This window comes from Hypomesus transpacificus, chromosome 2, assembly GCF_021917145.1.
Source record: "Hypomesus transpacificus isolate Combined female chromosome 2, fHypTra1, whole genome shotgun sequence".
In the NCBI taxonomy this organism is placed as follows: domain Eukaryota; kingdom Metazoa; phylum Chordata; class Actinopteri; order Osmeriformes; family Osmeridae; genus Hypomesus; species Hypomesus transpacificus.
The window spans coordinates 2799390-2809370 of NC_061061.1; positions in this window are offsets into that span (position 1 = coordinate 2799390).

Here is a 9981-nt window from a genome sequence, read left to right on the forward strand (position 1 = left end):
TAACAGCTTCCGGAGCACCAAACAACTCAGTGAGAACGAGGGGGAACGGAGGAGAGTGGAGGGTGCTTCCGAGATATGAGAATGGAGGCGAAGAGAGGCAGGATGAAGGAGACAGGCCATTAGGAACATGAGTTTCTCGCAATGTGCTCCGAGTTAAAAACGCCCCTTAAAAAACGTTCCAAAACGGCCAAGACCGCGGCTTTGATTTCTCCACCTCGACATGCCTGATTCGGATTGGACGGTGCATCAGACCCCCCCCGCCCTCCTCCCCTTTCTCTCTGGGGCTCTTCACATCAGCTCATTGGTTCTTTCATCTCCGCGGACCCCACCCTGTCCCCAGGCCGGGGTCTGTGGCGTTGCCATGGGAGCCCCACACAACTGCTCTCCCGAAAGCCCCTTAACCTGTTTCAACTCCTGACCTATTTTCTCCTGAACAGATGAGGAAATGGGGAGTGTAGATCATTTTCCCTTTCCAACACATATGTTGGGTGACACACACACATGCACACACACTCACACACACTCCGGGGTCAGAGATGTAGTGTTTAGATCCACCACTGATCTCTGAGTGGTAAATAAGAACACTCTCTGTCTCTCTCACACACACACACACGCACGCACACACGCACGCACACACGCATTTATGCACACACATACACACGTACTAACACACACACACGTGCAAACACACGCAGCCAAGCACAACATTAGACAGAGCCTGGACAAATAGGAAGGATTGTTTTGGTATTTAGCATTGCTTTCCCTCCCCCCCCCCATGGAGTTTTCCGTATACACGCACGCACTTCTAGAATGGTTCAATTCAAGGTTCAGAGAAATGAGGAGCTGGAATCCAGCCTCCAAAACCATCTGTCGGTCGTGTTAAAAACCCCCAGACCAAAACCTTTTGGCTCTTTTTTGTCTTGTATTAAAGTCTGGAAGAGCCAGACTTTTGTGGGAGAAGCAGCAGTCGCACATGTTCAGGAGAGCAGGGCCGACGCGTCTCTCACAGGTTCGACATTGCAGCGTCGGTAAACGGTAGATATTTCACTCCGAGCTCTCCTCACCCCCTCTCACCGTTCCCCGACACCATCTCTATTTTCTCCTTCACTTCTCCCCCCCCCCCCCAACCCCCTCCTCCTCCTCCTCTTCTTCCCCAAAGCCACGAGGGGTGCCTGCGGCTGTTTAACGCTCCCTGTGTGATGCGGGCAGGGTCGCCGTCTGGCTCCGTGGCCCCTGGCCGGGCCCCTCGCACCTGGGTCTGGGGGGCTCAGAGGGCCTGGGAGGAGGGTGGAGGGAGTGGAGGGGGGTGTGGGTCGTGTCTCCTGGGGGGGGGGGGGCTCAGAGGGCCTGGGAGGAGAGTGGAGGGAGTGGAGGGGGGTGTGGGTCGTGTCTCCTGGGGGGGGGGGGCTGTTTTTCTCAGGCCCAGAGGAGAGCGAGTCCAATCTTTATTACCCCGTCAATGCGAATGGGACACCTTCATGAAGGTTACTGGGCCGTGAGATGCACACGTACACTCGACCCCTTTCACAGGCACATGCACTCGCGCAAATGCGCTCAATCACTTACAGTTGTACAGACACGCATGCATACATGCACACGCACACACACACTCAACCACATTCTCATGTATACACACACACACACACACCTCCACACAAGCCTTGGGAGAGCTGGGACAGAGAGAGCAGGAGTACATTATAGGCCATTCAACTTGAAGCAATTAGTTATTCTCTTTGAAATGCACATCATTTTGACCCTTGACCTTGGGCCTGTGGGGGAAACTGCTGCTAGCCATTTAAAGCTTACTTAAGTTCTCCTACAGAGCAAATGGTTAGCGAAACCCTTTTATTGCCCCTGCCAGGGTAATAGATGGTGTTTCTGTAGGGAAACCTAAGGGCATTCCTTACACACTTTGCATAGCAGCTAAGCTCTGGATACCTGTCCTGGAATGTAAGCGGTTCCATTGATTATGAATCATCTGGATGTAAACCGGCCACATTCTGTGTACAGGCAGGGAATAGCATCCATGGTCGACACAAGCAGATGAATGGCTTACACAGACAGCAGAGTTATGTTGCACTTCATCCCGAAGTATCACTGTATCAAATAAGTTAAGCCCCACAATTCATTACATGCTCTTCTTGCTCCCCTTCTGGTTCGTTCTTCCTCCCCTCCCTGCTTCTGTCACCCCGTCTCTCTCTCTATCTCTCTCTCTCCCTCTCTCCCCCTTTTCCCTCTCTCACTGTGTTGCTACCACGGTGCACTCTGCTGTTTTTAATGACATGGCTGTTAGAGTGGTGCCATAAGTTAAAGCACCCTGACTTCCTGCTAGCAGAGGTAGCTCTTAATGGAGGGAGAGAGGGAGGGGAGGAGAGAGAGAGAGAGAGAGAGAGAGAGAGAGAGAGAGAGAGAGAGAGAGAGAGAGAGAGAGAGAGAGAGAGAGAGAGAGAGAGAAATGAGGCAGGACGATAGGGAGGGAGGGAGGGAGTTAGGGAGGGAGTTAGGGAGGGAGGGAGGGAGGGAGGGAGGGAACAGGGGGTAGAAGGAGATGTGCTGCAGTCATGTGTTTCATTGCCTCTTAAATTGTGTGAGACCTGGAACACAAGTCCCGCTCCACCACTCAATCTGGGTGTGCTTGTCCCAAACCAGTCACCAAGCTACTGTCACAATACACAATTCTGTCACAGGGGTCAGTCGGTGTCATGGTTTACATCGTGCCATATTAGCATTGCATAAAAACGTCAACGTATATGGCCTTGCTTTATAACTCTTTGCAATACACCACCAGAACCAGTGATACCACCAGCTGAGCTGTGCTGTAGGGTGCAGGATGTATACGGTTATGGCACGAACTCACAGTTTGCTGAAGTACTTAAAGGTTGTCGTCGAAAAACCCTGCTCTGCCGTCCCTGGTGTGTGCGGCTCTGAGCTGCTCTAAGTGAAAGCCCAGGCGTGGCGGGTTAACAGTAGTGCTGGCGCTCCAGCTTGGAAACAGTGTGTATTGTGCTGTCTGGCTGTGTTATGGGCTGTTTGTCCTGGAGGGGATGAGGAGGGGGGGGGGGGGGGGGGGGGATGAGGAGGGGGGGGGGGGGACCCCTGCTGTGCTCCCTCAACAGGATCAACATTTCCATAGAGTCTGAGCCTGTCTGACCTACTGAGAGCGTGTGTGTGTGTGTGTGTGTGTGTGTGTGTGTGTGTGTGTGTGTGTGTGTGTGTGTGTGTGTGTGCGTGTGCGTGCATGGACATGCGTTTGCGTGTAAATATCTGAATATTCATGCGGCGAATGGTCGGGGTGACAATGTGTGAGTGTGTGTGTGCGAGTGTGTGTGTGTGTGAGTGTGTGTGTGTGTGTGTGTCTGTGAGTGGGAAAGAGTGTGTGTCAGCAGGAGAGTATGAATCACTGAAACCTGAGTTCAGTCGAAAAGCTCCCACAATGCCTTGGAGCTTCAGGAAATGTGAAAGGGAAGACCTTGGAGAAGAGGGAGTCTCTGCCCTCAGACACACACCCACCCACCCACACAGACACACACCCACCCCCACACCCACACAGACACACACCCACCCACCCACACAGACACACACCCACCCACCCACACAGACACACACCCACCCCCACACCCCCCACTCAGACACACACACACACACAGACGCACACACACACGCGGACACACACACCATGTGGTTTCCCTGCTATGGCCAATGGATAGGAGTTAGAGGGCTGTTCCCCGATTTGGTCCCGGATTCCATCCAGCGGTGTTTGCCAGGAGGAGGGTATCTCCAGGAATGCCACAGTCGCACCAACAGGATCCCAAATTCCCGGCTTCTAATGAGATCCCAAGGGAACCACGCATGCATACTTTCCAGCTTGCTTTTTGGGGCCTTGCAGTACCAGTTACCTCCTCCAGTTACCTCTTGGTAAAACCTAGACCTGAAATTGCAATGCTAACAACCCTCCTGTGGCTTCCAAGTTGTGTATCAGACTCCTGCTTCACCTGTTTGATTGAGGGTTGAGTCGAGCAGAACTTGAGGTCTTTCGGTGACACCTCCGGAGCTTGTGTTAAGGTCTACCTCAGGGGGGATAAAGGCTTCCTGCTTCTGCGAGCCTCCTTCCCAGCTAAGCTCCCCCCGTGGTCTACCTCTGGTCGAGTTTTCACGTCAGCTAGATCTTATGGCGCCCACCCAGGCTAGTCAGTGGATGCCTGTTTGTGGTTACTCCATCATCCCATTCTCACATGAACCCAAACATTGTTTCTTTCCGGAAACGGAGGAGTCAGGACTAAAGGGGGAACGGCTAACGTTTCCCCATCGTGGCTCGCTGCTCGGGCACGTTTACTCGCTTATGAATACGTTGTGGAAGTCGTGTGAGAATATCCAGGAAGAAAGACCCGGGTCTCAGCCTCGAGCAGAGGGTCTGAACCAGGCCCGGAGCCCTCTCTCCTGTGACGGCTCCCAGAGAGCCATCCTCCAGCAGAGCCTGGTATTTTCACACATAAATCAGCCTGATAGACTCCGTCTGAGCCCCGTCTCCAGGGGCGACGCAGGCTTTCTCTCTCTCAGCCCGCTGCTTCATGAAGTCAGCGGAAATTTCGGAAATGAATCCTGCGCGGGGTCTTACCCCTCGTCCCTCGCCTGTCGCCCAGAGCTCCCCTTCACCTCCGTCTCGGCATCAATGTCAGATCCCAGCCATAGACACAACACATCCGCGCAGCCGAGAGATCGTCATCTCTGGATCCCCTCCGCGCCCACTCCTCTCAACCACTTAAAAAACTGAAAAAATTGAAATACTTGATCGGACGATGAATAGTATTTCCCTTTGAAGAATTCTTCTTGAATTCCAAACTGCTTTTCTCCATTCCTTAAAAGGAAGAGCCTGTTCCCTGTTCAACCTGTTTCGGAATTCAAACAGTCAAGGGTTTCTGTTTGGGTTACTGTTTTGGTGCGTATCTATCGTAAACATCTTGAACTGGACTGACCTTCTAATATAAAGGGTCATGTCATGTTTCTGATTCCCTTTCATTCTACATGTTGTTCTGTGAGAGCCTGTAGACTTCTCCTCCCCCACCCCCTTCAGTCCCCACAGTCTCCTCATATAAGCATCCAGCCGACATCTGCAACCCCCCCCCCCCCCACACCCACTCCTCCAAATTCAACCCCACCTGCCTGACCTATATTTCTGCCTCCCATATCCTTCACATCTAAAGACCACAGCAAGGATTCCAGCCACAATGGGATTTCATCAGCCCAAACAAGTGTGGATAGTTCAGGTTGGTTTTCAGACAAGTTTTCAGGTATATCCTCACATACCGAACGGAGACAGCCTCAAATTCACAGAGAAAACTTGGATGCCGTTTATTTCTGCATCTCTTTTGTTTTATGACCTCTAATGTTGCCGTCACTCACTTTTATGAGTTTGGGAGATTCATTTGCTGTATGAAAGAAGGAAAACGAAATGTTCAGTATTGTAACTCAGACAGTTACAGCAGGCTCTATGGGCCTGCCTAACAGTTGACTGTTTCTTGGGTATGATTTCAGCATATGGCAAGCCAGAGAAAATCGCACCACTATTCTCTAAAGAGCTTTAACAATTTAGCACAGCTCATCTTTCAGCCTGTTTTACATGGACAGTTCCTGTCATGCATTTGCTATTTTCTAGTGATTTATCCGCCTAGAATGGTTGAACCCCATCAATTTGACCGCCTTCCAGATCCTCAAGTACCAATCCTTTATCTTGTAGTTAACGCAACCATCTTCATTTCCAGTGATGTTCATGTGTCTGCACAGAGAGTGTATGAAACAACTGGACAATACTTTGTGTTCTGTATAAGGATAAAGTGTATGTGTAGATATCCCTGTGCCGTATAGATAGCCCTGAACCTATCTAGACAGCCCTGCACCTGTATAGATAGCCCTAAGCCTATCTAGACAACCCGATACCTGTATGGATAACCCTGAACCTGTGTAGATAGCCCTGAACCTGTAGCCCTGAACAGATAGGCCAGTATCTGTCTAGATAGCCCTGTATCTGGGGATGTGTGATCTGTGTCTGAATAAGAGTTGACAGTGAGAGCAGATGTGGCGTTCCGAGATGGCCTTTCTGACTCACATTATGCTGTTGTCCCATTAGGTTTGTTTGTTTGTCTTCTGGGGATCGACAGACTTACTGTGAATCCCACAGTAAATTATAACGAAACACTGGCAGACACATTGTACATTTATGTTTCATCATGGGAATACTTCTCTCTAGTCTGGCTAATTTACTACATTGCGGGTGTAGTTCTGGTCTAGCTGGGCTAACGTTGTTTTGTCTGAGGCTGCAAGTCTGGCTAATGTCCTTAGTGCTCAGCACCAGAGCTTCTGATTGGCTCGTGAAGTCCTCCCTGTGAATTTATGGTGCTGGGGCAGAAAACTTAAGCAGGATTTAAATTGACGGGAGCAATAAACCAGTCTCATTAGTGGAAACTGGAGAGCAAGTCGAAATCAAAACCCAGTCAAAGGAAAAAGATGACCAAGGCATTATTTCAGCACTGAAGCATACTAAGCCTGTCCCCTGTCAATCTATAAGGAAAGTACAGAATGTTTCATCACATTTAAAATAGTGTCGGCCCGTCTTTATAATGACAATACAACAGGAAGCATTGGTAAAGAATAAAGTTAGTTCTTAATTTATAAAGAATAATTTAAACATTAATTTAACATTAACTCAGTTACAAGGAGTTAATTTGTATTATTAGTAGGTTTATTTATAGGTGTTTAATAACTGGATGAAGTATTGTAATTGTTACAACCAAGTCCTATAAGTTCTTAACTGTCTATTACACCATTCAGAAAGCATGTAGAAGAATAACTATATATTTATATACCATTTAGTAAAGCACTTACACATTATTAATAGCATATTACAGTAACATACTTTATATATCTTGACCTACAGAGGTGTTTTCACAGCAATAACCAGCCAAGCTCAATCACCTCTGACACCTCCTGCCCACCCTTTGGTGCCTCCGGTATGGACCAGCACATTGCAGAGCTGTGACAGAACCGCCTGACCTTATACAGAACAGAACCAGATAAGAGGCTGTAAGTTGTATTGTAAAGAACAAAGATTTGGCCGGAGCCCCGAAAAAGCCCAGCTAAAATAAATGCTGTGTGCTGACAGACAGTTTCAAAGCTTGGCTGACCCAGTTTCCAGAGACATTCTGAAATGTAAATGAAAACCGAGCAGGAGAGTGGTGGGTGTTTGGAGGACGGAGAGAACAAGGCTTGAGGGAGGGGGCGGGGGGAAAGGGGGGGGCGTATGTATGGGTCTGCGGACCCCTTCGCAGATCAGGTGCACGAGCCGGGTCGCTCACGTTCCCCCGCCGTCACCCTGGCCTTGGGGGTGGTTCACACCTCGGCTCTGGTCGGAGAGCAGCACTTCCTGTGCATTCCTGGGGGTTGGGGAGGGTAACTGCTGCGGTGAGGAGGAGCGGGAGGCCCGGGAACACGGCTTCCTCCCGTTCCAGACCTCGGAGGCTGGCTGGACTCCCCTCTGCTTCCCTCTCAAGGCCAGAGCAGGGGGTTTTCTCAGCAGCGGTCCCAGGCTCTCCACCGACCAGGCCTGTCACACGACTCCACAACCGTCCCACCCACCCTCCCACCTACCACCCAGCCTGATACAATTAAAGGACCCGCATTCACCGTCTGGAGGCCGTCGAATGTCGTTTGAAACAGAACAGGGGCGTGAGGCAGATGAACAGATGCCAGGGCGCTCATTGAACACTTCCAAGTTTCTTTTGAGCCTGGCGGACAACACAAACGTTTTTTTACTTCTTCTCTCGGTGTGTGTGTCCTTCTCTCTTCGAACCCGCTCCTTGTCTTCCCAATGTCTTCAATTTGCATTCCGCTCACAAAGCTTTGAAGGCAGGACATCGTCTGCCAGCGTCTCATTATTGACTCGGCGCACACGCGAAGGGATCCGAACGCTGTTATTGTTGTTCTTTGTGTGAGGTACTGTAGAACTGCTTTTGATTACGCCCGACGAAGGCTCGCATTTTCTGGCACAACATCAGTGTTGCAGGCAGACGCAGCCTCTGCCCAGGCCCGGCCCTCACATGCTCTTCTGATTAACCCCTCTCTCTCTCCCTCTCAGGGTTATTGGGGAGTGCTGTTCTCCAGTTGCGGAGAACAAAGGCCAGGTCCCAGACCCATAGACTGCGTTCTCTGTTGCTAACCAGCAGACATGGTACACTGCACTACACAGGTGGAGCAGGAAGCCGGCCAGCCGCGTCCTGGTCAGGACCACAGCCGAAGAAACAAGGGCCGCGACTGCAGTCAGAAACCACTTTTCTCTTCTCCATGTGTGTTCCACGGGCAATTGATACGCAACGATGTGGAAATCTGTTTCATTCGCCCACGTTTCTCACCATTGGGGTTTCCCATCGAGTGATTAGACGTTTCCTAGAGCCATTTCCGATCTCTGAACTCGAAATGGCGTGGCTCCCCAAGTTGCAGTCCAATTATTGTCGAGAATACTGAATGTTTAGGGTTCTTAGATTGGTTGATGACATGATAAATATAAGATTGCAATCAGCGCAACAGGCTAAAAGGAGCAAGAGCCGGGATTCTCGGTCTCATTGTTGACGTTGCGAAACCTCCAAAAAGGGGGTGTGCGCGAGCTGTCATCAGACAGCCATTGAGGTGCTGTAATCACAAGTGTAAAGGCGTTCATAAGAGGCCCATCACTCCTCAGACAGACTGTTTTGAATGGACATTCCTGAGAGCATGCGATCGCATGGAGGCCCCCTTCTCACAGGTGCAGTTAGCAGATAAAAGACAAGGACACCATAATATTGTGGGTCAAACATTCAACTACCGAGTTGAAAAGAGCTTTAATGCCAGATGAGGCTTTTCAACCTTCGGTCAGAGGATGTAACCTCGCAGATATCTTTACAAACTATCAGTAGAGACATCAATCTTACGGGACCAATTATGCAGTTTCATACAGACTGGTTGATTGAAACAAGGAAAAGATTGGCGTTATTGGACGGCATGCCATCCGCTTTTGGTGTTTCCTCGTCGAACATGTACCGTACCGTAGGAATCCGGGTCCGAGTCACGCTCGACAGCACAGCTGTACAACAACTCATTACTGCAGTCTCTCATCTATCAGCGAGCGTGTCATAGCGGGACATTCGCAGGAGAGGACGGCAGTCTCTCGCCCGCGTTGACTGAAAGGGTTAATCACGTTTTCATAAACACACTCTGATGTGGTCTCCTTTGATAGCGTGCTCGTGTGAGTGTAGGCTATATGTGTCCATGTGTTGTGTTGTACGTGTGTCTGTGTATCTGTGTGTGTGTTGTATGTGTGCGTGTGTGTGTGTGCGTGTGCATGTGTGCGTGTGCATGTGTGCGTGTGTGTGTGTGTGCACTGGCTCCCCTCCTCCGGCTCTGCTCACACACTGCTCTGGCCTCCCAGCAGGAGAAGAGAGGCTGGAATGCTGAGGACTGACATGTTGTGAGTCATTAGCCCTGATTGATCAAAGATGAACTGCCACTGCTGCAGAAGTAGCAGCGGGCCCTGCATACACACACACACACACACACAGCTGCACCTGGGAATTTTGGCCGAAACGCAACATATTCCCAATTTTTCATACCGCCAAACTATGGGGTGGAATGGAAAAGAGACAACCAAACCTGGCGCCCCCGTCCTTGTAAATCCTCCTAAACTGTACAGAGTATGACTCCCCCTTGCTGGGAAACTGGCACCCACCCACTTCTGCGAGGCCTCCGACACGCAAGCAGTATGTACCCGCTGGAGGTTTACCACACGGTAGGGATGACCCACACTCGATGAAACTCCCCTTGACTCTTAGCACACTATCTAACGACATCATCCATTTTTTATACCGAGTTGTCAGATATAAACAGGATAGACATTTGAGGAGGAATATATATTTTTTTTTTTATGGCTTCCCAGACAGCTCTGTTCTGGTTTCCCCC